The sequence below is a fragment of the Mustela lutreola genome, chromosome 2, assembly GCF_030435805.1.
Source record: "Mustela lutreola isolate mMusLut2 chromosome 2, mMusLut2.pri, whole genome shotgun sequence".
Lineage (NCBI taxonomy): Eukaryota > Metazoa > Chordata > Mammalia > Carnivora > Mustelidae > Mustela > Mustela lutreola.
In genome coordinates, this window is record NC_081291.1 from 85,966,328 (window position 1) to 85,993,835 (window position 27,508).

Here is a 27,508-nt window from a genome sequence, read left to right on the forward strand (position 1 = left end):
TAAAGGGTAGACAGAGAAACAGCATTCTGTGATAGAATTTATAGAGAAGTGCCAGGAGTGGAGAAACCAAGCAGGAAATCTACATGAGGGTTTCATTTTTGTCTCAGATAAGGAAAACTACTAAAAGTCTCAAGTGATAATTATGAGAATTTCTTATGTGCCATAAAATATACTAAAGTCCTTTGCAAATATAATCTCACCTGAAAACCCACAACATAACTGTATGTCACATGTTATTATCTTAATTATGAATACTCGAGCTTAAAGAGGTTAATTATCTTGTCTAACGTATCACGACCAGGAAGGGTTGGGAATTGCTACTTGAAAGGATATCAGACTCAACAACTGGTAAGAAAATAAATAGCAATAATCAAAAGGGCTAAGAATTCATATGTCTGGCTGATTTGTGATGGGAATTTTTCAGAAAAAAAAAATGTGATGGAAGTATAGTGGAATAACAGACATGAAAGTCATTGCCCTGAAAGGTTTTTAGGCTTGAAACTGGAGTCAGAAATACAACTGGAAAGAACTAGTATTCTGAAAGAAGTTAAAAACAAGAACTAGTATTCTGAAAGAAGTTAAAAACAAGATACAGTGGGGGAAAAGCTTGTGGCCAGAATGAGGGATGCATTTGAGATTTTAGAGTCAGGAAAGTTCCTACTAAATCAAGATTCAGGGTATGATTCTAAGACTGGACAAATACATACTGAATTAATTGCTGGTAGGTGTTTTCTTTCTGTAAGGACAGCACAGTAAACATTTATGAATACCTAATAAGTTAATTTATGTTCATATTAGACTTAATATTGTTGGCTTTTAAAACTAGACATTGATTATCACAGTGTCTTACCATGTAATGCACTCATTAAAGGGTAAGTCTGGATGAACAATGATTAAAATTTATTGAATTTCTTTCACCTTGTTCTATTTCCATATCTATTCAGTGATTTCTCCCCCAAGACGTATTTAGGTAGTATAAGAACTAATAGAATCTTCATTTCTTTTTGCTTGGTTAAGTGAGACTATCGTAAGATAGTTTTGTTTATCAAAGAGGCAAGAGTTGCTTATGAAAAAAGAGAAATTTATAATGTGGACTGCTAGTTTATTATAATTTAATTTTAAAAGAACATGAAGAATGAGAAACCTTTTCCATACTTATTTGTCTGAGTTGCCATGTCTACGTGTAATTTTAAGATTCTGTATACACATTAAGGGGTGCCTAGGTGGCTTAGTTGGTTAGGCAACTGACTCTTGATTTTGGCTCAGGTTATGATCTCAGGATGGTGGGATTACCCTGTGTGGGGCTCTACACTGGGCATAGGGCTTGCTTGGGATTCTCTTTCTCCTTCTCCCTCTGCTCCCCCAAACTCTTGAGCACATTCTAAATAAATAAATAAATAAACAAATAAATAAATATTTTAAAAATAAAATCTTTAAAAAAAGATGCTGTATAAATATTTAAATTTTTAATTTATTTTTTACAAAATATAATGGAGTTTAGATTCATTTGAGTATTTTTGTTTTTTGTTTTTTCTTCTTGATTTTGGTAGAGATCTAGATAGCCATTGAGAAGTTTTTTTTGGTGGTGGGAGGGTTGCTCCAGTGCAACATAGATTCTATAGTCCTTCTATTCCCTGCTCTCTCCCACCAGCAAATGAAGAAAAAGGAGAAGAAATAGAAGAAATAATCACTACCTCCACTTAGTTAATTTTAACTATTTTTTTTTTTTTTTTTTTTTTTTTTTTTTAAGATTTTATTTATTTATTTGACAGAGTTCACAAGTAGTCGGAGAGGCAGGCAGAGAGAGAGAGAGGGAAGCAGGCTCCTCGCTGAGCAGAGAGCCCGATGCGGGCCTTGATCCCAGGACCCTGAGATCATGACCTGAGCCGAAGGCAGCGGCTTAACCCACTGAGCCACCCAGGCGCCCTAATTTTAACTATCTTAAATTCCTAGTAGTATGAGCCATTTTTCAGGATTCTTGGGATAAAAATTCAATTGATAAAGGTTTATTTATTTTTATTTTAGAGAGGGGGTACAGGGAGAGAGGGAGAGAGAATCTTAAGCAGACTCCATGCTGAACACAGAGTCCAATGTGGGGCTCGATCTCATGACCCTGAAATCACAACCTGAGCCAAAACCAAGATACTGATGTTTGGCTGACTGTGCCAACCAGGAGCCCCCAAAATTCAATTAATAAAACAATGTAACTCATTTTCTCATGATGCATTTTTTAATGTTCCTTGTAAGCATTATTTCATAATGTTTCATAAACTCTCATCAACTCTCTTTTTACAAACTCTTTGACTTTTTTATAGGAACTATTTGTGTCTACAAGTATATGTGCCATATATGTAAATTATAAAGCATAATATAGTATAAACACTATGTACCTCCTATCCAGCATAAGAAATTTAACATTATCTTCAGTTTTTAAGATAATTTGTTCTTTCTCCCATTCATCATATACTCTTGCTTCCCTATCAAAGGTAACCACTATCAAAAATGTTTTATTCATTATTTCCTTATTTTTCTTTATTGTTTTAGCCCCTAAGGATATATATTTGTAGGGTTTTATAAGGTTATAAAAAGTTTCTGGGCACCTGTGTGGCTCAGTAGGTTAAAATTTGATTTTGGCTTAGGTCATGATCTCAGGGTCCTGGGGTTGAGACCCGCATCAGGCTCTCTGCTTAGTAGAGAGCCTACTTCCCCCTCTCTCTCTGCCTGCCTCTCTGCCTACTTGTGATCTCTCTCTCTCTCTCAAATAAATAAACTCTTTAGGGGCGCCTGGGTGGCTCAGTGGTTAAGCTGCTGCCTTCGGCTCAGGTCATGATCTCAGGGTCCTGGGATCGAGTCCCGCATCGGGCTCTCTGCTCAGCAGGGAACCTGCTTCCTCCTCTCTCTCTCTCTGCCTGCCTCTCTGCCTACTTGTGATTTCTCTCTGTCAAATAAATAAATAAAATCTTAAAAAAAAAATAAAAAAAAATAAACTCTTTAAAAAAAAATTAAAAGATTAAAAAAAATTTTTAAAGGTTTTTATATATGAGATTTTTATAAGGTTATGTTAATATAAATATATATATTATTAATTACATATAATTATATACAATTGTATTTCAGTTATATATAATATATATTATAATATAAGGATTACATAGTTCTGCTTGTTTTTCAGCATCACAGAACTCTCTCTTTCTCTCTCAGTATATCCATGTATCTATATAAAGATATATAGAGAGATGTATCTCGTCTGTCATTTATTTTTCTGCTCAGTGCCATGTGTCTGAGATTCATCCATGTGGGCACATTTAGCTGTACTTAATTTCTTATTGTATTGCACAGTCTATCCATTGTATGAGCAGACCATGGTCTATAGGTATAATCTACTACAGATGGATATCTAGCTCTATTTTTGGTGTTATAAGGACTGTTACTATAACCACTCTTGCACATGCCTCCATGCGTAGCTGCAGTTTCTCTAGAGTCTACTGCCTAGGGATGGAGTTGCTGGGTCTTATAATATTAGGATTTTAACTTCCATAGAAGTTACCAGAGAGCTTTTACTTCCTGAATGTGTAAGAGTTCTTGTTGTTCCACATCCATATCAAAGATTGGTGCTGTTGTACATTTTAAAAACTTTATGTGCATTTGTTGAATGAAAAATGGAACCCTAAAGTAATTCTGTGTATTCAGAAATTGCCCTACTAACAGGAATGATCAAATCTTCAAATGTTTATCAACTGTTTAGTTTTCCTTTCTGTGAAATTCTCATGTTCTATTAGGTTATGACTATTGAATTGTTCAACTTCTTTAAATGTCAAGGTATTAATCCTTCATAAGATTTGTGACTTGTCATTTTACTATCTATACAAGTGACTTTTAATGAAGAAATGTTCTTAATTTCAAAGTTGTTTGAACTTTTTTTGTCTTAAGTGTAAAAAAAAAAAGTCTACCTTAAAGTCATTGAAATATTCTCCCTGTCTTCTTCTTTTATTGTTCCTTTGTCTTCGAAAAGATGAGGACTTGTTTTTCATACTTAAGTCTATAATCTACTCAGAATTAATTTTTACTTACTGTAAGAGATATGAATCCGATTTTATCTTTTCCATAAGAATAAACAAATGTGGGGCGCCTGGGTGGCTCAGAGGAAAAAGCCTCTGCCTTTGGCTCAGGTCATGATCCCAGGGTCCTGGGATCGAGCCCCACATCGGGCTCTCTGCTCAGTGGGGAGCCTGCTTCCCCTTCTCTCTCTGCCTGCCTCTCTGCCTACTTGTGATCTCTGTCTGTCAAATAAATAAATAAAATCTTTAAAAAAAAAAAGAATAAACAAATGTCCCAACTCATTCATTGATTTGTCAATTCTTTCGTCAGTACATGACAATGGCATACCTGATTCAGGTACCATCCCATTTCAGAGTGTTTGCACTGAATTTGCCCGCTCTCTGAAGGGCTCCCTCCTTCACCTCCTTTGGGCTTTTCCTCTAAAGTCACTTTTCAGTGAGACCACATCCATTTATATTTAAAATTCAACACCCCCAAACTTATTCAGTCCCTTCTGTTTGCTTTGTTTTTCTCCATCACTCTTATGACTATTTGAATTTGTATACCCTATTGTTATATATTTTATTGTGCATCCCCCCACCATAACATAAGTACAATGAAGAGAAAGGTTTTTGTCCTTTCTAAAAAAGATTTTATTTATTTATTTATTTGACAGACAAAGATCACAAGGAGGCAGAGAGGTGGGCAGAGATGGGCAGAGAGGGGGGGGGGGGAAGCAAGCTCCTCACTGAGCAGGGAGCCCGATGCCGGGCTTGTTCCCAGGACCCTGAGATCATGACCTGAGCCAAAGGCAGAGACTTAATCCACTGAGCCACCCAGGCACCCCGTTTTGTCTATTTTGTTTTACTGTTGTTTTGTTCAAAGCACCTAGAAAATTCCTAGCACATAATCAGGTCTCAGTAATCCATATTAAATGATGGATAAATCAGCATATTACATTTTGAAAATTTATCTCTTCATGGGCTTCAGACCTGTTCATTGCTCTATTATTTCCTTTTCTCTGGCTGGATATCATTAATCAATGCCTTTATAATAAGATTTTTTTCTGATAGGACATGCCTCTCCAAGCTCTCATTCTTTAAGGGTAAGTTTTGTTTATTCTGGATAATTTCCACACCAAGTCAATTTTAGAATTATCTATCAAATCCCATGAAAAACCTCACAGCTATTTGATTCACACTGCATTGACTCTATAGTTTAATTTGGAAAGAACAAAGAGACATTTTAATTATTTTTCTGTCCATAAATATGTTGTAGCCCTCATTTATTAGATTCTTCTTTAATTTTAAAGTTAAAATTATTTAAAAATTGTTTTAAACAATTGTTTTAAATAGTTAAAAATTGTTTTGAAAATGATCTCTATAATGTTATACATGGTTTGATAAATTCTTATTATTCTCCTGGACATAGTTAAGCTATCCATATATACTTCAATTAAATTATGATATCCTTATCTTTAACTGAACATTGATGTTATGCATTCTAAAAATTAGATCATAAGTAACAAGGATTTTTGAATGAAGGTAAAATTTTGAAAGAAGCTAGTAATTATAATTCATCAGAAAATTTCCATTTAGCTAAGAGATGAGAATCTAAAAAGAAAAGCCTAATTAAAACTACTGAGAAAGCTTAAAGGAAAAAGCACTTTGCTCTTAACTTGCAACTTTTCTCCCACTATGAAGCCTTCTGTGACCCATTCCCAACAAAATTCATTAGTGTTTCCCCTCTGTTTCTAACTATGACCCTGTTTTACAGTAATTATCATAGTATTTTCTTGTGTTAAAATCATCTCCCCATATGTTAGCTTCCCCTGCCCTACCCCTTCCCCAGGTCTCTGCCCTGCCCCAGATGACACATTTATCAAGATCAGGGACTGGGGCACCTTGGTGGCTCAGTCATTAAGCATCTGCCTTGGGCTTAGGTCATGATCCCAGGGTCCTGGGATCGAGCCCAGCATCAGGTTGCCTGCTCAGCGAGGATCCTGCTTCTCTCGTTCACTCTTCCTGCTGCTCTCCCTACTTGTGCTCTCTCTCAGCCTGTCAAATAAATAAATAAAAACTTAAAAAAAAAAAAAAGAACAGGGACTTAACCTTGTGTTTGGATCACAGGGCTCAGTCCCTGTGCCTGTCATATAGAATACAGGCTCTGTAAGTTTTTGAAAATGAAGATTGGGCATCCAAAATAGATAACAATCTACTCTCAGTGAAGTCTTCATAAATGAGTCCCATCTCTTCTGGTCTTACTCAAAAGTTAATTCTGTAATAAAATCTTTTTAAAAAGATGGGGGATGCCTGGGTGTCTTAGGGGGTTAAGACTCTGCCTTTGGCTCAGGTCATGATCTCAGGGTCCTGGGATCGAGCCCCACATCGGGATCTCTGCCCTGCATAGAACCTGCTTCCTCCTCTCTCTCTCTCTCTGCCTGCCTCTCTGCCTACTTGTGATCTCTATCTCTCTGTGTCAAATAAATAAATATTTTTTTAAAAAGTTTATTCTGTATCATCTACTCTCATTATTCAGTCATACCAAGAATTACTACATTTGTACCTTCAGTACTAAGTACACTTAAACACCTGAGACTTATTCTAATTTCCTACATATCTATAAAATATCTCATATAAAACCTGCTGTTAGCACATGAAATTTAATACGTTCCCAATAATGAACTCATTAATTTTTGTACCCACACATACACCTCCACACGCACCTTTCTGAAATTTGCCATTCTTCCTTTATTCATGTGGTGGTTAATGTAGTCACTATCCATTCTCTTGCTCAAATGAGAAGAATCAGTCATTCTCAGGACTTACTTCAAATGGATAATGCTAACTTAAAGCCCATCCCCTAAAAATCTACCCAAGCTCTCCTTCAGTCTCCCAATTGCTAGTGGCTGATTTATGACCTGTGTTTTCTGCGGGACTATGCGACAGTCTCTTGATTTGTCTTCCTGACTCCAGATGGATTTTCTCTCTTCAGGTTCTTCTCTAGATAATTTTTCTAAAAATACAAAAATTATTACATATACTTTTGAGCTGCATGTTTTCTTATAGCTTAACATTCCTCAAAGGACAAAAGCCCCAATTCACAGGGCGCCTGGGTGGCTCAGTGGGTTAAAGCCTCTGCCTTCGGCTCAAGTCATGATCCCAGGGTCCTGGGATCGAGTCCCTCATTAGGCTCTCTGCTCAACAGGGAGCCTGCTTCCCCCTCTCTCCCTGCCTGCCTCTCTGCCTACTGTGTTCTCTGTCTGTCAAATAAATAAATAAATAAATCTTTAAAAAAAGAAAAAGCCCCAATTCATCAGACTAACACTCTTAATGTACTGCCCCAATTTACTTCGTATTTTCATCTCTCTTAGTCATACTCTGCTCTGTTTATAACTAAATTTTAAATGTTCATTGACAATATCATGTTCTTCTATGCCTTCACACGGGTGGTTTCTGTTATAATTGTCTTTTTCCTTTTTCTATCTAAACAATACCTGCCCATTCAACCCAAACATAATCATTCATTTGATGTCTTCTAGAACACCCCTGAACTGAGTAACTGCCTCCTCTCTTCTCTTCCCATGGTACTTTGCTCATATCTTTATTTCAATACTTGCTAATTTGAACTTAAATGTATTTTTTATGGTTTTTTTCTTTCATTTTTTATTATCTAAGATTTCTTTCTGGAGATCAAAACCATTTGTTTTACATTACTGTACCTGTCCCAACAGTTAAATTACATATTCTTTCATGTATGAAAGTCTGCGGAGTTCTAGAAAACACCTTTTTTCTACTTCACAGGCATCCCTCCTTCTCACCAACACTAGTCAATGACCATCCTTCCTGGAAGCCTGTATGTTTGGTCAGTGTGTTCAGTTTCATCCTAAAACCCAATCAAACTGATCCACTCGCTCAGCTGATCTTTAATTTGTTGCTTTCCGTTTATTGTATTAACCAATTTCTCAATCAACATGTTCCAATGCTTATCCACTCTTCACTACACTCTTTTAAAAGATTTTATTTATTTATTAGAGATCACAAGTAGACAAAGAGGCAGGCAGAGAGGGGGGAAGCAGGCTCCCTGCTGAGCAAAGAGCCCAATGAAGGGCTTGATCCCAGGACCTGAGATCATGACCTGAGCTGAAGACAAAGGCTTAAACCACTGAGCCACCCAAGAGCCCTTCTTCACCACATTTTTTAACCCTATGTCATCTTTATTTTATTCATGTGTAGATTTACATAATAAAGTGAAAATGGTTATGGAAACTCTTGCCAAGCTATGTCTTAGAGTACATGGGCTTTCTGGCTTTCCTTGTTTAATATTTTGGAATTGCTTGAAATTCAGCTTAGCAGCCTGACACTTGATCTGTGATATGTTTTTCTCAAGACTTAACATTGCTCTCCCAGAGGTGCTCAGGCAGCCAGAATATTTTGCCAGGTAATTAGCAGAAGTCTTTAGTACTAGGACATTTTCTTCATTGTGGTTTTTTTTTTTTTTTTTATGTTTTTCTTTAGCCAAGATTTTTTTTTTTTTATAAAATATAAATCATTATCAAGAAAGATCTAGAGAATTGGTTTAGAAAGTTCACTTAATATATAAAGCATATTCAGTAACAGAGGAAGGAGGAAAATGTAGTTTTTAGCTGTCATGTATTGTTTTCATGATTGAAGGAATTACTTATTCTAAGAAGTGGAAGAAAGCAGCTTTCACTAAGAGTTCCCAGAAGATTTCAGAGGAAGTGACATGATCTTAAATCATGTTCTTGATGTTAAAATGGTGTTTAGAAGGGCAGTTATTAAAATGGAGTAGTTCTTTTCTAATCAAATATGAGCAACAATAATCCTTTACCAGCAAACTATAATTTATTGATAGCAGATATCAGGTATATTGGACTACCGTATATTTTTAGGAGCCAAGTTTACTTCTCTTCAGATTTGTTATTTAAAACACATATAGAAGGGCACCTCGGTGGCCTTTAAGGTCTGAACCCCGCCATTGAACTTCCTGCTTGACAGGAAGCCCGCTTCTCTCTCTCTCACTCCTCCTACTTGTGTTCTCTCTCTCATTGTGTCTTTCTCTATCAAATAAATAACTAAAATCTTAAAAACACACATACACACATTTAGGATTAACTTCTAGTTTTATTTTAAAATGGGACAAAGATCCTACAAATATAATTCCTTTTCTCCTAAGATTTCCTTGAAATAAATCTGAAAAAATACCAAAAGGAGACCTAGCTACAAAAGAACAAAGGTGTTTTGGTTCTCCAAAAGATGAAGGTTTAAACATTTCTGGAAGCCAGGTAGATGGTGGATGGATGTGCACATAAAAATAAAGTGGAGAAAAGTATGAAGTCAGAACCTTGGAAAAGGTCTGGAGTTAGGGTCTGTACTCATGACAAATAAACAAAGCAGAAAGCATGAGACGGTGAGGCTAAAAACATGGGTTTTGACTGAGAAGAAGAAAATTCATTTTAAATTAAGGTAAAAACTCTTATAGAAAAAAGCATACAAGAAACTATGAAAAAGTATGGTTTGTATATGTATTAGTCAAAAATAGGACAGAATTTCAATCAATTGATGGATAATAAGAAAGTAGAAGCTGCTTTGCTCTAAGCTAAAATACTCTCTTTTGAACAGAACAAGATTTGTAGCTTTAGAATCATAGAAAAAGAAATCTAATCCTATGAAATTACCTCATCAGCAGACAAAATGTTGATAAAGACAATGATAATGTTGTTTACTAGCTTTTAAATTTCATATTTCTTTTTAAAGATTTTATTTATTTGACAGGGAGAGAGATAGAGAGAGAGTGAGTACATGCTTACATGTGCACAAGCAGGGGGAGCAGAAGAGGAAGAAGCAAGCTCCTTGCTCATCAGGGAGCCCAATTCTGGGCTAAATCCTAGGATCAAGGATCATGACCTGAGCCAAAGGCAGATGCTTAACCAACTGAGCCATTCAATTGCCCAAGCTTTTAAATTTTAGAGTTACCCTTGGACAAAGCCTTAAAAAGTGGGCTAAAGTTAGAGAACAAAATATCTCAGTTAGAAAATTTTGAACATTTTTTTAAAAATTTTGAACTTTTTAAAGGGAAAATATAGTTGAAAGAATTTGAAAATTGGAAATTGAAGGAGAAAAGATGTAAGAAAAAAAATATATTCCAGCAGGGAATTTGAGAACCTTACTCAAGTTAATGAAACCAAATGTAAATGTGGAGCTATATTATGTAGAGTTGCAAAAATAATAGAATATTCAAATTAATAAAATTTTGAAAGGCTCTATAAAGGAATATGGAGAGATAAACAAGTATGAGGAGTGTTTGGGTTGTTTAGTTGGTGAAATGTCTGACTCGATTTTGGCTCAGGTCATAATCTCAAGGTCCTGGGATCAAGCCCTTTATCATTGTGGGGCTCCTTGCTTAGCAGGGAGTCTGCTTGTCTCCCTCTTCTTCTGCCCCCACCTCCTTTGCCCCCTCAAATAAATAAAAAGTCTTTTTTAAAAAAAGTGTGATAGTGTATATGTGTTAAATTCTCACCTTTGTGAGTATTTAGAGATAAAAATACATTAGTATGTTATTTAGAGCTATGATGTCAACAGGCAGAAAATAATAATAATAATAATAATAAACATTTCAAGCATTTACCTCTGGACTGGGAGGGTTAGAGTAGAAGAGTTTTGCTTTTCATCTGAAGTTCTTTTGTACTATTTAGTTTGTTATCATGTATGTATTATTTGATTAAAATAAACAAAAATAGAAAAGAATTACAGCACAATATATTCTGAGAGTCCCTATGAAGAATACTGGAAGTGCATGGGAAATACAAAATGTACTAGGTAGTATTAAAACTGAAAAAATAACCTCTTAAATCTTCTATTCTCCACTTGCTTACTCCTCGGAATCCATCTAGGATTTGCAAATCCCTGGTTTAAGTGGTTACAATTTATATTTTAATTTCTACAGTTTCATTGTAGTTTATACAAGAAGCTACCCATAGTCCAACAGCACCGTATTTGGGGTTTTTCAAGAGTTTATACACATGTTTCTATATGATATACACCAAAATTATTTAAAATACAAACAAAATGTAACTGTACTTCGTGGTTAAGAGAGGTCCTTAGGTATTGTATTATTATCTTTACTTTGGGTTTAGGTGGGTTTGACCTTGAGGATTTCTGGGAGTCCCAGATAGCCCCCTCTTGAACCTTCCTTGATCTCCATAATTGAGAACATTCTGCTAAACATAACCACTTGGTCTTCATAATATCTGTTTCAAGATTCTAACTAGTTCAGCTTTATATTAGTTCCTTTAACTTAAACCCTTAAAAAGGTCAGTAAGTGAAAAATAGACAATGTAGAGAAAGATCCAGAAAGAAGTGAATCAGTGCTTTAGCACAACTTGCGGGATTAAAAATAACCTGTAATATAATAAAAGTAAGTCAATTGCTAGAAATACTTTCTGATAGCCTTTGTTCTGGTGTCATTTTCTTCCTTAGTTTTTCTTTTCTTTTTCTTTAATGTGTGTTTGTTCCTGTCCCTTGCCAATTTCCAAGAACCTCAAATTCAAATCCAGTTTAAACTGAGTCCAGAAGTTTGTTGCACTATGACGCAGTTGAGAGTCAGTGCGGTCTGTAGGAAGAACACTGAATTTTAATAAACCTGGATTTCAGTCCTGGAGCTGTCTGGTAATAGAAAGTTTACCATAATAGGTCATTTATCCTAGCTATTCCCCAGTTTTCACTTCTGTAAAATGAGGATAATACCACATTATTTCACTAAAATTTATTTGTTGGTGAAAAAAAGACATCGGTTTTCTGGGAAACATTTGAGAAAAACATTTTAATCACAAGAAGTTAATTCTGTTACCCGAGTTTTAGCTAGTACTTCTTAGCCACCACCATGAGGGTCCTTTAAAACACCGAATGAATTTACTTTGCACTGGGACCTTGGTTGGGTGTCTTAAATATATGGTAAGGATTTTAAGAGGCCTTTTATTATTTTTACTTTCTAAATATATGGTTTACTTTGAATATTTACATCAAAGCTCCAAACACAATTAGCCTCAGATGACAATGCAATTTTTCTATAAAATTGAATAATGTGGCTTCAATCAAGAATAATACTTTGGGCCACTTTTTTCTATTTAAAGTGAATGACAGTTGGCTAGAATGGCTACTTTTACATATCTAATTACTTTCTTTGACAATAAACCTTTCTTGAGCATTTTCTTTGCTTAGACACCTGTTTTTCAAAGATGAATAACACTACATATTTTGCAATTTGTGGAGGGGAGAACTATAAGCAGACTATCTGAGTGACAGTCTGACAAGATACTAGAATGCATAGGGTGTTGTGAGTACAGGGAGGAGGGGTCTTTAGCCCCGCTGAAAGACCAAAGGTGATCCTCTTGGGAAAGATGATATTTGGAGCAATCGACAGGAATTATACATGTAGAAAATAAGTAATAAAGATTAAAGAAAGGAAAGAGCCTTACAAAAGATGAGGGTCAATAAACCACAGTTGGATTATGCAAGATATTGCCAGTAGATCTGAATTAGAGGAGCCAAATATCAGAGGCAAGGAAGAATGGAATTGAATCCAGAAATAGAGGTCTGTGCTAGCTCATGGCAAGCAATGTTAACAATACAAAATGCCCCTTTATGGCTTGAATTCCATATCACTGGCTAAGAGAAACAGGTATATATAGGCAACCTATGAAGAAGAGGGGAGGAAGTGTGTGTAAATCAGTGAATGAATACTTCAGTGCAAAGAGAGGTAGAATATTTCAAGAAATGATCAAGTCTAGCCAAACACAGAACAATAGAAATGGAGTCATGTCAAATTCCAAGCAGTAGGAGATTTTACATAGGGAATTGGTGGATAAATACTGGTACATAAATTAGTACATGAATAATATGCATGCAGGTGAATACATACACATACATACAACTTACAAACATGCATGTGCACATATATGTATATTTATGTTTTTAACAAAACAAAAACAAGAAGGAATATTCTTACATGCTTAATTTTAATACGTGTATTACCTTGGTATTTCCATGCTAGAGCAGATCTTATAGATTACCTACAGAGAAGGAATTTGTATAAAAAGATACCAAACATTATTATACTTTCTCAAAAGCATTAAGTGGTGGTTTAAACAAAGAAAAAATAAGCAAAGGAGCAAGGAAAAAAAAATATGATGAAAAACATGTGTCCACAAATCTATGTCATTTGTAATTTAACCTGTTAAAAATCAGGATATTCACTTACCTAAATCATACTGATGTGCCACTGTTTTTAATCTTTCTGTAGACTTCATAACTTTCACCTTGGACATTCAGAAATACCTTGCTTAAATTATTTGTAGGCTTGTTCATAAGGATCTGCACTACCTTATTCAATTCCATCCTCCTCATCTCTATGTATATTTCAATACTTTGAACTTATTTCTTCTTCCTACACCCTTAGGGATTGCAAAACTCTTTGAGGCTTAAAGTGATCGTGTTAAGAAGCTGTCAGGCGTGGAATGGTCTCAGTGATCCACTGTTTGTTCAAATCTTCCCTTTCAGCCACTAAGACAAAGAAACTGATTTAATTTCTATTTTTCCTTAACCAAGAAATCCTAGAATTTGTGCTTCAATTAAATTTTACAGAGATTTCTAGATTTTCACATTGTCCATTCCATTTGTTATGGGTTAAACTGTGTCCTCCTAGAAAGATATGTTGAAGCCTGAACCCCCAGTACATCACAATGTGACCTTATTTGAAAATAAGCTCTTTGCAGAGATAATCAGATGACAGTGAGTTCAGCAGAGTGATCCAAAATCCAATATAACTGGTGTCCTTATAGAAGGGAAATTTGGACACAGGCACACATAGGAAGAATGCGATGTAATGGCATTGGATTATGGTAATCATTGGCATCCGTAAACCAAAGGTTGCCGAACGTGTCTGGGAAAACACCAAACCTAGGAATAGGCAGGCAAGATTCTCCTTACAGACTTGAGAGGAAGCACGGCTTTGCCAAGACCTCACGTTTGGACTTCTGGCTCCCAGAAGCGTGAGATAATGAATTTCTGTTGTTTTAAGCCTCCAAGTTTGCAGTATTGTGTTACAGCAGCCCTAAGAAACTAATGCATGGTTAAAATATTAAAAAGAAAATGTTAAAAAGCCAACTAACATAGGAGTTTTGCATTTTAATTTTTCAAGCCAGAACTACCTAACTAATAAATAATAAATAAATTCATCTGCTAGCACCATGACTTTTCAAAAGCAAGAAATTCAAGGGAAAAGTTGGAAGGACATACTTTTAGAATAAGAGAAAATGCTTTCAATTTAGCCATTTGTAATTTATGTACAATAGTGTGTTTGTTCCTACCTTTCTTTTCTTCTCAGAGTATAGCAGAATGCAACACATGGCCCATATTTCAACAGCCTGCCCAGGAACCAGATGTGTTTGTGGAGTTCTGGTACAGCTGGTAATAGAATGGATTTCTAGAATTTATTTTTTTGCTCAATCAATAATGCCATGCTTTCTGGGGCATTCCATGTAAAAGGAATCCCAACTCTGGAGTTGTTGGGTCTGATTACTTTAGACTTTATTCAGAAAGACCAAGTCTGAAGAGTATTGAGAAACCTGACTCCTTGCACAGACAAGCACCCTACACATTCATTGTCTTTGGAAGAGGTTTTGCTATTGAAGTCCACCAGAAGCAAGATTCTGATCAAAACATTTGAGTTAAATTAAGTCCCAGTAATACTGATTACAAAGTTTCTAAAGTGTGCAAATTAAACACTGGAATGTTCTCTACAGGGCATTATTAGTGTGATCAGTCAAGATTCACTCTCTTCAAAGAAATTTAATATTCTTTTGGCTAGAAAAAATTATCACATTGCAGAAAAAGGAAGCCCATCAGGGGAATGAAATCACCTTCCTTTCCTTTTTTTTTTTTTTTCTCAGACTCCCTCCCCCACTTCAGGGTATAGCTTTTCTCATTTATAACCTGAGAACTTTCTATAAATTTTAAATATATTCTGAGCTCCAGAGAAGGAATGAGAAGCACAGGGTATATGAACATGTGTGAAACATAGACCCTACCCACTGAAAATACCACAGAGAGATAATTTCTAAAGTTCTAACCAGGATTGAACCTCCATGACAGAGACATTGTATTGGTAACAATTTCATATTTGCCACTTAAAAATATCAAAATGCATGTATCTGTGGGCAGTCCATGACAGGGCCATGATACGTAGGTGAAATGCAATTTGCATGGTCATATAAATGATTCTAAGAAAAATAATGATGTCTTAAGATCCCCTCAAGCTAATCCATCCTTTACTTTGAGCTTTCTACATTTCACTTTATTAGCCTACTCTATTAGCTAGAGAACATTAGGAAAAGTAACCATGGCAGAGAGCTACTGACAATGAAATCTCTGACATTTGTACATGTCTTTGCTCACTTAAGTTCAAGTATTGTTTTTCTGAACAAAATCATCTTCTCCTTAACTGAGCAGGGGGCCAGTATGGCTGTTAGCCTTTGTCTAGGATGATGCCTGATAGAAAAATGATCTCATGTTGGTACATAAAGAGTAGGTGAAAGAACCTATCAACAATGGCCCTATTGCTTAGATGGTAGTAAATTATATGCAAATTCTGCTTAGTGGATTAGAGTTCTAGATTGCACTCCTAGAGTCTATGTCTTACATCCCATATTTTTCATGGAGTTATTTCTCACATGACTTTGCTTCTAATAAGCTCACTTTACTTCCTATGCCTAAGGTTTCCTTGTGAATCTATGTTTTCTCACTGCTATTGTAAATACCATTCCAAGAGTGGTATTGTGTTTTCATATTGGGTTTCCATATTATTCAATTTACCTATCAACTCAAAAGTCATGTGTTGAGCCCATGATAAGTGGGAGCTACTCTACTAATTGCTGAGACAAAGAACAAGGGGACCCAGCCCTGCTTTAACTATCAAGGGAGAGACTCGTCAAGGGAACTCTTTGATGGTGTGATTGAGTAAGTGGGAGGATGTAGCCCGTTTGAAAGAAGTCCCAACTAAGTATCCTGAAAATTTGAGTTCTTAAAAGTGGGTAGGCAATAGTCAGGGGAAGATACAATCAAAAGCATGAAGAAAAGAGTTTTCAAGGCAGAGAAAGTGGAATGTATGTTTGAAAGAATTGAAGGTTGGTGCTTTGAAAAATGGCTATGCCTTTAATGTGCCTGTGTGACTTCTATGTGTTCTATTTCCTACTTGATTTAAATCAGCAGATTTGGGCATGACCTGATTAATGAGATTCATGGGAATAAGCCTACCTCTGGTTGAATGAAGTTATTTGTTGAGTGAACTCATGCACATCATTTGCTATTTGGCAAAGCAGAAAACTATGAGATTTGATACGTATCGGCCCTCATATACCCCACTCAGAGTTGTGTATGGGTCTTGGGTGATTGGTACTTCTGTTAAATTCCCTACGAGCCCAAATGTCAAAGAAAGAAGTGTAAAGACATTCATCCCTCAACTTTTTTTCACCTGTGTACAATCTACTGAAGGATTCGCACATGATTTTTTACTTTTTGATCTTTTAACATAAATGAAAATTATGATAAGTATTATAACAGAACCCAAATTAACCCAGAATTTTACAATTGTTAATATTTTATTGGTTTTTCTTCTAGTTCCAAACTGAGAAGAAATGTAATGTTAGGAATATAACTCTCGTCCTCTATAGCCATTGTCCCAGTCATATTCTAAGACCCCCGGAAGACAACTGTTGTGAGCTTGGTATGCATCCTTCCTTCCACTTTGGTTCACATATTCTTAGATACACATAAACACATACACAAACCATTTATAGACTGTGAGTGCATGCGTGTGTGTGTGAGATTAATGTTAATTTTGTCTTATGGAGTATTTCAAGCATTACAAAATGAAATAATGAAATGAAAACTCACATAGCCAGCACTTACCTTCACGACCAACCTTTATCAATATCCTCACTCACTCACTTAGCTCTCAAATATCCTTAATTATTCTGAAGCAAATCAGAACCATAATATTTTCTCAGTGCATAAATAATAGTGACTTTTTTTTAACACACAGCTATGCTCTCATTATCACAACTGAAAATAAAAAATAATTCCATATGATAAATATCCAATTTTATTTCCCCCTGGTTGTCTTCTAATATTTATTATACTGTTTGTTGGAATCAGGATCCACGTAAGCCCCATTGTTTGGATTTGATCACTATGTCTCTTAAGTGTCCTTCAAGTTATAGGTCTTCTTCCCGTTATATTCTAGCTACTTATTTGTTTTAAAATGCCTGACATGTGTTCTGTTGTTCCCTACAGTTTGGAATTTATTGACTTTATTAATGTGGAAGCTTTTTTAAATTGAAGTCTAGTTAACATATATTATTATATTAGTTTCAGGTGTACAACACAATGATTCAACAACTATATACATTAGGCAGTGCTTAGCTCCTGGGGTGTAGCACCCATCTGTTACTATACAGCATTAATACAACCCTACTTCTGCATGCTGTACTTTCTATCCCCATGACTTATTTATTTTATACCTGGAAGTTTGTACCTCTTAATATCCTCCAACTATTTTGCCTGGCCCTCCACTCCCCTCCCCTCTGGCAACCACCAGTTTGTTCTCTGCATTTATGAATCTGTTTCCGCTTTTGTTTATTTATTTGTTTGTTCACTTTTTTTGGTTTGTTTTTTAGATTTCACATTTATGTGAAATTATATGGTATTTGTCTTTCTCTGACTTACTTTTCTTATCGTAACACCCTCCAGGTCCATCAATATTGTTGCAAATGGCAAGATTTCATTCTTCTTTTTTTTTTTTTTTTTTTTTTTTTTAAACATTTTTTTTTAAGATTTTATTTATTTATTTGACAGACAGAGATCCCAAGTAGGCAGAGAGGCAGGCAGAGATAGAGAAGGAAGCAGGCTCCCTGCTGAGCAGAGAGCCCGATGCGGGGCTCGATCCCAGGACCCTGGGGTCACGACCTGAGCCAAAGGCAGAGGCTTTAACCCACTGAGCCACCCAGGCGCCCCAAGATTTCATTCTTCTTTATGGCTGAGTAATATTCCATTATATTTATATGTGTGTGTGTATGTGTATACATACCACATCTTCCTTATCCATTTGTCTATTGATGGCCACTGAGGTTGCTTCCATATGTTGGCTATTATAAATAATGCTAAAATAACCATAGGAGTGCATATATCTTTTCAAATTATTGTTTTCATTTTCTTTGGGTAAATAGCCAATAGTGGAATTATTGGATCATGTGGTATTTCTATTTTTAATTTCTTGAGGAACCTCCATAATGTTTTCCACAGTGGCCACACCGATTTACATTCTCACCAATAGTGAATGAGGATTTGCCTTTTTCTATGCATGGGGAGGCATTTACCATATTCTTCTATCCCTATTTCCTAAGAATGGGTAATTACATCTAGAGGTTTGATGAAATGCAGGTTTGTTATTTTGAGCATGACTTCCTCACAGATGGTTTTGTACTTCTTCAAGAGATGTCTGCTGTCCAGTGGTCCCTTTTTGTTCAGTAGCTGTAATTGATGGCCCCTTCCTAGACGCATTATTTCTTTAGGAGATATAAAATGGTGCTCCCTTAATCATTTCTTCTTACTTTATCTATTGACTATGTATGTGTGATTTTTTTTTTTAGTGTCTAATGTCATATTGTAGTTATTCTGATGCATTTTATTTTAACTGTCATTGCTGATGAGGAAATATTTAACGGATTCCTTATAACATCTATATGATGTTCCATTTTATAGCTCTTTGACTATTTACCATTGGCTATTTAGGTTGTTTTAAAGTTTTTACTGATACAAACAAAACTGCAGAGAACTTCTGGGTAATAATCTTGTGGTGCTCATAAGACAGAGTTTCCACAGAAGATGAATGTTTAGATCTTATATTCTGTTCATGAAGTTTTACTAGATGATGCCAAGTTTTTAAGCACTTTTCCCAAATCCTTGTCAATACAAAATACTGTTAGACTATTTTTGCTCTCTTTGTTATTTTAAACTTTACTTCCAGAATAACCAATATGTTTTATATTTTATTGACCATTCAGATATTCTTCTGTGCACATTGCCTTTTAATATGCCTTGAACATTTTGGCTTTGATATGCTATCTTTTAGAAATCATAGTGATTTCTAGAGCTCCTCTGTGTAGCCAAGTACATAATCTTTGATCAATAGGGATGTTGCGCACATTTTCTCGCCCCCCCATTACCATCTTTTTTTTTTTTTTTTTTTTTAGATTTTTATTTATTTATTTGACAGAGAGAGATCACAAGTAGGCAGAGAGAGAGAGAGAGGAGGAAGCAGGCTCCCTGCTGAGCAGAGAGCCCGATGCGGGACTCGATCCCAGGACCCTGGGATCATGACCTGAGCCGAAGGCAGCGGCTTAACCCACTGAGCCACCCAGGCGCCCCCCCATTACCATCTTTGTGTGTGTGTGTGTGCAAAGGTATATTTTTTAGTTTACTGATGAAAGAAAATCTAGCACAGTGTTTAGAACTATGAAAATGATAGTGTGAGACTATCTGAATTCGGACCACAGCCGTAGAACTGCCTAGCTGTGGAACCCTAACCCAATTAACTTCATGTCTCATACCTAAACATTTGCATACATAAAATAATAGCAAAAATAGTATCTACTGCTGTTCCTTCTGCTTAATTTTGCTGTGAATGTAAAATTGCTATAAAAAATAATCTTTTAAAAGGAGAAAAACAGAAGTAGCTTCCTTGTGGGTTTACTGTCAAGACCTAATGAGACAGACAGTTTTTTTTGACAGTGCCTCACACATGTAAGTGTTCTTTAAAATTAGCTGTTGTTGGGGTGCCTGGGTGCCTTAGCCGGTTAAGCATCTGACTCTCGATTTCCATTCGGGTGATGATCTCAGTGTTCTGAGATCAAGTCCCACATCAGGCTTTGTGCTGGGTGTGGAGCTTGTTTAAGATTCTCTCCCTCCTTCTGTGCCTCTCCCCTGCTCCCTCTCCTTCTCTTAAAAATAAACAAACAAACAAACAAACAAATAAAATTAGCTATTGTTTTATTTTCAAATATAAATTTTATCACAGTTAAGTTTATTTTTTCTTGAATGGTTTTGGATCACTTGGACATCTTTTTTTTTTTTTTTAATTTATTTTTTATTTATTTTCAGCATAACAGTATTCTTTATTTTTGCATCACACCCAGTGCTCCATGCAATCCGTGCCCTCTTTAATACCTACCACCTGGTACCCCAACCTTCCACCCCCCACCCCTTCAAAACCCTCAGATTGTTTTTTAGAGTCCATAGTCTCTCATGATTCACCTCCCCTTCCAATTTCCCCCAACTCCCTTCTCCTCTCTAACTCCCCATGTCCTCCATGCTATTTGTTATGCTCCACAAATAAGTAAAACCATATGATAATTGACTGTCTCTGCTTGACTTATTTCACTCAGCATAATCTCTTCCAGTCCCGTCCATGTTGCTACAAAAGTTGGGTATTTGTACTTTCTGATGGAGGCATAATACTCCATAGTGTATATGGACGACATCTTCCTTATCCATTCGGTCCGTCGAAGGGCATCTCGGTTCTTTCCACAGTTTGGCGACCGTGGCCATTGCTGCTATAAACATTGGGGTACAGATGGCCCCACATTTCATGACATCTGTATCTTTGGGGTAAATACCCAGGAGTGCAATGTCAGGGTCATAGGGAAGTTCTATTTTTAATTTCTTGAGGAATCTCCACACTGTTCTCCAAAGTGGCTGCACCAATTTGCATTCCTACCAACAGTGGAAGAGGGTTCCCCTTTCTCCACATCCCCTCCAACACATGTTGTTTCCTGTTTTGTTAATTTTGGCCATTCTAACTGGTGTAAGGTGATATCTCAATGTGATTTTAATTTGAATCTCCCTGAGGGCTAGTGATGATGCACATTTTTTCATGTGTCTGATAGCCATTTGTATGTCTTCATTGGAGAAGTGTCTGTTCATATCTTCTGCCCATTTTTTGATATGATTGTCTGTTTTGTGTGTGTTGAGTTTGAGGAGTTCTTTATAGATCCTGGATATCAACCTTTTGTCTGTACTGTCATTTGCAAATATCTTCTCCCATTCCATGGGTTGCCTCATTGTTTTCTTGACTGTTTCCTTTGCTGTGCAGAAGCTTTTGATTTTGATGAAGTCCCAAAAGTTTATTTTCGCTTTTGTTTCATTTGCCTTTGGAGACATATCTTGAAAGAAATTGCTGTGGCTGATATCGAAGAGATTACTGCCTATGTTCTCCTCTAGGATTCTGATGGATTCCTGTCTCATGTTGAGGTCTTTTATCCATTTTGAGTTTATCTTTGTGTACAGTGTAAGAGAATGGTCGCGTTTCATTCTTCTACATATAGCTGTCCAGTTTTCCCAGCACCATTTATTGAAGAGACTGTCTTTTTTCCACTGTATATTTTTTCCCGTTTTGTCAAAGATTATTTGACCATAGAGTTGAGGGTCATATCTGGACTCTCTGCTCTGTTCCACTGGTCTATGTGTCTGTTTTGGGGGGACAAGATTCCGGGGAAGTAGGAGGAGGCACCTTTAAACCTGTACCCTAAAGTGAGCTGATTACCAACCAAAGAACTCCAATCACTTGGACATTTTAAGGCATCCTTCTACTCTTTTTTTTTTCTTCAGTTTTCTGCTTCTGGAAAGGAATGTGGTATTTACTATCATTGCTATAAAATAATAATGGAAGAAATACTTACCTTTATCTAGTGCTTTCTATGTTACAGACACAATGCTGGACTCTGTATACATTTTATATAATTCATTGTACATAATAACGCAGCATGATTATCACTTCACTTAAAGGTAATGACATAGAAGCTTAGAAAGATTTGAAAACAGTCAGCAAATAAGAGCAGCAACAATTTAGACTACATTTTAACCATTTGTTACTTCCTACTTGGAGGGAAAGAGGAAGGATTAGACTTGCTGTCATATATTATAGCTACAAGAACCCAAAACTGGGATGTGGAGAATTGGATTGTTGTGCCTTTTCTACTCCTGGTAGAAATATCTCTGGGCTTTAGTGGGCTTTGTCAATAGAATCAGAAGGCAAAATCTAATCATTCAGATTCTTTCCAGTTCTAAGATACTCTGGTTCTTAATAAAAGTTGCACCCATATAGATGATCTGGACAGGGCTATTTAAAACTGTGACCACCTTAATATCCAACAACAGAGAATAAACTAAGTAAATTATGGTACAATTATTTAATGAAATATTATGCCACCATTTAATTGGTAAATATGAAAACTGATGTTTAAATGTAAGTATTCTTATGATATATTGTTAAATAAAAAAAGAGAAAATATACTCTATTATGCTTACAACTGTGCAAAGATATGCATTCAAAAATATAAAGATATACAATGGTTGTGTAATAAAGAATTTGGCTATCTTTGTCCTCAGTTTTTGAATTTTATGTAACCTCTAACATCTTGGAATTTCCTGAGTGATGAGAGGCTTTGTGAATCATGCCCACCTTGGATCACACCTGAGTTTATGCTAATGAGATGACTTGGGATGGAGGTCAGTCACCAGGAAGACTAACCATGATTAGAGGATTGGGCTTTGAGCAGGTAATACCAGTCTGGACCTCCAAGAAGGGGAAAGGGGCTAGAGATTGAGTTAATTCACTTTTCCAGTATTTCAGTCAGTCATGCATATGTAATGAAACCCCAATGAAAACTCCAGAGAGCAAGGTTTGGGGCAGATTTCTTAGCTATGAGGTTTTGGGAAGGGGAATGACACATCCTAATTTCTTGGGGAAGGGACATGGAAGCTCCATTTTCAGTATTCTACCAGATCTCACCTTCTGGGACTCTCCGTTTGGTTGGTCCTGATTTATATCCTTCATAATAGAACCTTTAACCATAGGTATAGTGTTTTCTTGAGTCCTATTAATCATTTTAGCAAGTTATCAAACATGTAGGAGTCATGGTAACCCCCAAATTTACAGCCATATAGTCAGAAGTGCAGGTGGCTTGGGGACTCCCAAATTTGTGCCTCCATTCTTGGAACCTTCTAGATTGCTGAACATGTTCTATATGTCTATTGGGATGATGATACCATGGAAGTATGCACAGGTTTAAAAAGTCAACTAATTATGTACTTAAGATGTATACACTTTTTAATATAAGTTATTTGTCCACTTAAAAGTTAAAGAAAAAGATCAACATTGCATATGTTTCAAATGAACAAATTTGTTGTAGGCTTGGGATAATTAGAATTTTTTATTAGTGTGTTCTAATGTGTGAATATGAGTAATATAAACTCAGATTTTTCTAACTCATATTTGGTATAGTAAAGCCACCAGGGCCTCAACCCAGTGTCACCTAATACTAGAGTCACAAATGTCCAGGACAATGGGTATCACAAAGCTTGATGGTGGTACCTGAGGGAGACGGGGGCAGAGTGGGCGGTTGTGCATCTTAGCTGGCTCTGCCACGTAGTAGTGTGTGATAGTAGGCGAGGGGCAGTGAGAGTATCTCAGTAAGCTGATAGGATGGAAATGACGCTGATAACCATAAAAACAATCAGTAAATTCCTGTGAGTGTAACCTTTAGAGTTATCGTTACTGACCATTGTTACATAGAAATACCACCTGGAAGAGACAACCTTTATATTTCTGAACTTCTAAACTTCCTGGCATTTCAGTTTTTATTCTTTGATTTTAAAATTGAAAGACACAATAATAAGAGGAACAGAAAAAGAGAAAGTCTCATAGAGCAGGAAAGGTAAACTCAGGGCTAACCTCTATCTTCAGAAAATACAATGGGCATCCTAGAGAAGGGAATCTTGAGCTGTAGCTGTCCCTTGTATACTCATTTACAAATCAATTTAGCAGAATGCCCAGAGGAGATGTGAAGGAAAAGCAAGACCTGAGATAGAAATGCAAAGATGCTTAAGCTTGAAATGAAGAAAAACATATTCATTTGGCTTTAAATAAGGCCATAGGCTGAGTTTGAAATTGAATTTTAGGCTAGAGTTTGGATAAGCATATCAATAGGTAGTGTATCATTCTTACTTTTGTTTGTTTGGGGGGCTGGATAATGTATTTAGAATACCCCACTTCAGAAATTAGATAAATATGTATTACAATAACAGGAAGATTTTACCATTTAATTTAGTTAATTCTAGGCTGCCTGAGTTAAGCGGAATGTATCGAAGCTTTTATGGATCTGATTTCTCTGTGTTACACTTTTAGTTTGGCGTCTTTACTTTCTTTTCAAGGCTTTACATTTCATTCATATTCTTGTATTGGTCTATATTACTGGATAATTATTTTCCAAACTGTATGCATTGAACAAGGATGCTAAATTTAAAGACAAAGAAAATCAGTTTTGGTTATATTATTTTAGAAATTATTTATTCAAAACAGATGTTTTTTATTACAGGTCATCTCAGACAATTTAATATTTTATTGTGTGCTGTGAATGTCTAGGCTGTACTATCCAGGTTTCCTGCAATTTTTTTGACCCAAGAACACTTTTTCCTACCTACACCCATTGGCATCACTTGAGACTGATTGTGTGGAAAAACTCCTAATGATAATATGCATACACACAATAAAGTATCATTGTTTTGGCAGCGCATACCTATTGTGGGTAAAACCAACACATATGACTTTCTTTTCAAACAAAATTTTTGATTATAATGGCAAAAAATGATATGTTTTGACAAAATTCAAAGTGGCTATGTATGTGTGTCTGTGTATTGGTGTGCGTGTGTGTCCCCTTGATTGATAATAGGTGCTACTTTTAGTTACATACCATGTGATATCATTTAATTAACTATGTAACAATAGAAGTAGTTATTATTGAGATTTTGTCCTTTCATGAATCTTTGTTGTAAGTGGTTTTACTTATACTTGGAGATGTAGATATTAGAAAGGTGAATATGATTCATGCTCATCAATAAAGGTATTAAACTTACCATTTCATTGTACTGGATTTCTAAAATGATAAAGAGAATTACTTTTGTTGGTGTAACTATAGTTTGTTAAATCCATCTTTGAAATATAATTCAGTTAAGTGGGTGTTTTTTTTTTTTTTTAAGTATACTGGGGAATAAAATTGTCTCTGAAGAAAAATACACTACTTTGCATCTTGAAATTTGATTTTTGTACTCACAGTGATCAGAGCATCATTCAATGCAAATAAAAAAATTAAATCTAGAGAATATGCCACATTTGCATTAAGTGTCTAGTTCCAAAACACCTCCTACACAAATCTGGATTGAATATGGTGACTGCTTTCCCAGTGTTCCTGAAAGACCAAAATAATATGCTGCTCACTAATATATGATAAAAATTCAGTACTATTCATTATCAGAGAACATCTTTAATATAAATGCATAATTTATTCTTATTTTATAGTATCATTATAAGAGGATTTCTTATAATAACCCATTCCTAAATGGGTTATAGACATAATTCACCTTATCCCCAAATAGAAATGGTTCCCATTTATGCACCGAGCAGATGCAGTAGCATATGATGAAGCAACTATCTCTGAGTCCGTGACCTCTTTCTGCTTTTAATACTTCTTTAGCTTCTGGCTAAAAGGCAAATTATCCCCTAGTGTTCCCTGTGATTGTTGTCCAAGCAGCATTGTGATGGCATCTTTAAAAAAGTTATAAAAGTGATCTGGGGAAGCAAAAGGAAGGCTATTGGAGTATCCCAGAGTCACTCCTGGCTTTCTCCAGCCTCTGCATCTTCCACTGGGCTCTAAGGAAATGGGGGTGAGATGGGATTGAGGCAGGTTTGGAAGATTAGCTGGCATAGAGGTAAGGGACTTGAAAGAAAAATATATAAAGAGAAAAGAACTGTATACTATGGCCTGTGACTTTTCATACTATTATTCATACTACTGACAGTAGGTCTAGTCTAAGAGGGAGAATGTAATTTTAAGTTAGTTTTTAATGTCTGAATTAAGATGCCAAACTGAATTTAGGAATGAGCTTTAGACTGTGTGTTAAGACTTGAAAAGGTAATACAATTTACTGGAGGCAATTCACATATTCATCCCCTGACAAATGAATAAACACATTGTCATTTATCCATACAAAGAAATACTACTGAGCAATAAAAAGGAATAAATTACTGATTCATGCAACAGCATGGATGAATCTTTTTTTTTTTTTAAGATTTTATTTATTTATTTGCCAGAGAGAGAGAGAGAGAGCGAGCACAGGCAGGCAGAGTGGCAGCAGAGGCAGAGGGAGAAACAGGCTCCCCGCCAAGCAAGGAGCCCGATGTGGGACTCGATCCCAGGACGCTGGGGTCATGACCTGAGCCGAAGGCAGCCGCTTAACCAACTGAGCCACCCAGGCGTCCCAGCATGGATGAATCTTAAAAGAATTATTCTAAATAAAAATGTCAGGCACAAAAAACCACACATGCTTCATGATTCCTTTATATGATCTTGAAGAAAGGGCAAAAAAATAGTGACAGAAAGCAGACCAGTGATTTCAGAAGTGGGGTGTGGGAGTCAGGTGTTGAGAGGGACAGTAGGAAACCTTCCCAGGTGATGGAAATGTTTGTGTAATATTACTACTGTGTGTATTTGCCAAAGCTCATCAAATTCTACACCTAACATTGCTAAATTTTATTACATATAAATTATACCTAACTAGTTTTAAAAAGTATGATATGATTTTTTAAAGTATGATAAAATTCATTAGTAAGGAGAGAGGGGTTCTTAGTATTTACTAATACTTGGAAGTGACCAGAAAAATAAGGGATAGCTGAGTTTCCTCCAGAATTAGGGAAAGGATTAACATCAAATAAAAAATGTCATGTGATGATGGAAGGTAAAAATGATTACACCCATGAGTTCTTCTTGATCATTGTAACTGTTTAATATATAAACCACCTAGCCTAGTGCTTAGCACATAGAAGACACTTTTAATAAATGCTAAGTGCATTATTTTTATTGTGCATTAGGAGTGCCTAGACAACCTAATAGAAATTGTGACTTTGTAGATAGAAGCTTCCTCCTACTTACTATGAAGACAACCTATCAATGAACTGGTTCTGATAATTTGAAATACAAAAGAGATGGAATTTATCAATGACTTGTTTAGGGTAATTAATAAAGTACAATGTATCAGAGAGGCTGAATATTAGAGAATCATTTCACAGACACATTCTTGGCTTTTTTTTGTTTGTTTGTTTTGAGTGTCGTATTATTTCTGAGCTATCCAAACCCATTTTGAGAACTCTCGGAAGAACTTCAGGTCTGATGAGAGTTGAAGTTCTGAACTTTGCAGGCATCCAACAGAAGTCATGGCCATATGTGTAATGTTTGATTTATTTTAAATGTTTCTTGGCCATGTGAGAAATTAGTCGTGTGCCA

At 35.9% G+C, this 27,508-nt stretch overlaps 1 protein-coding gene across 2 annotated transcripts in view; it reads left to right on the forward strand.

The window, feature by feature from the left end:
• ZNF385D (zinc finger protein 385D) overlaps nucleotides 1–27,508 on the forward strand; it is a 936,273-nt gene that overhangs the window by 786,005 nt on the left and 122,760 nt on the right. The window lies entirely within an intron of this gene.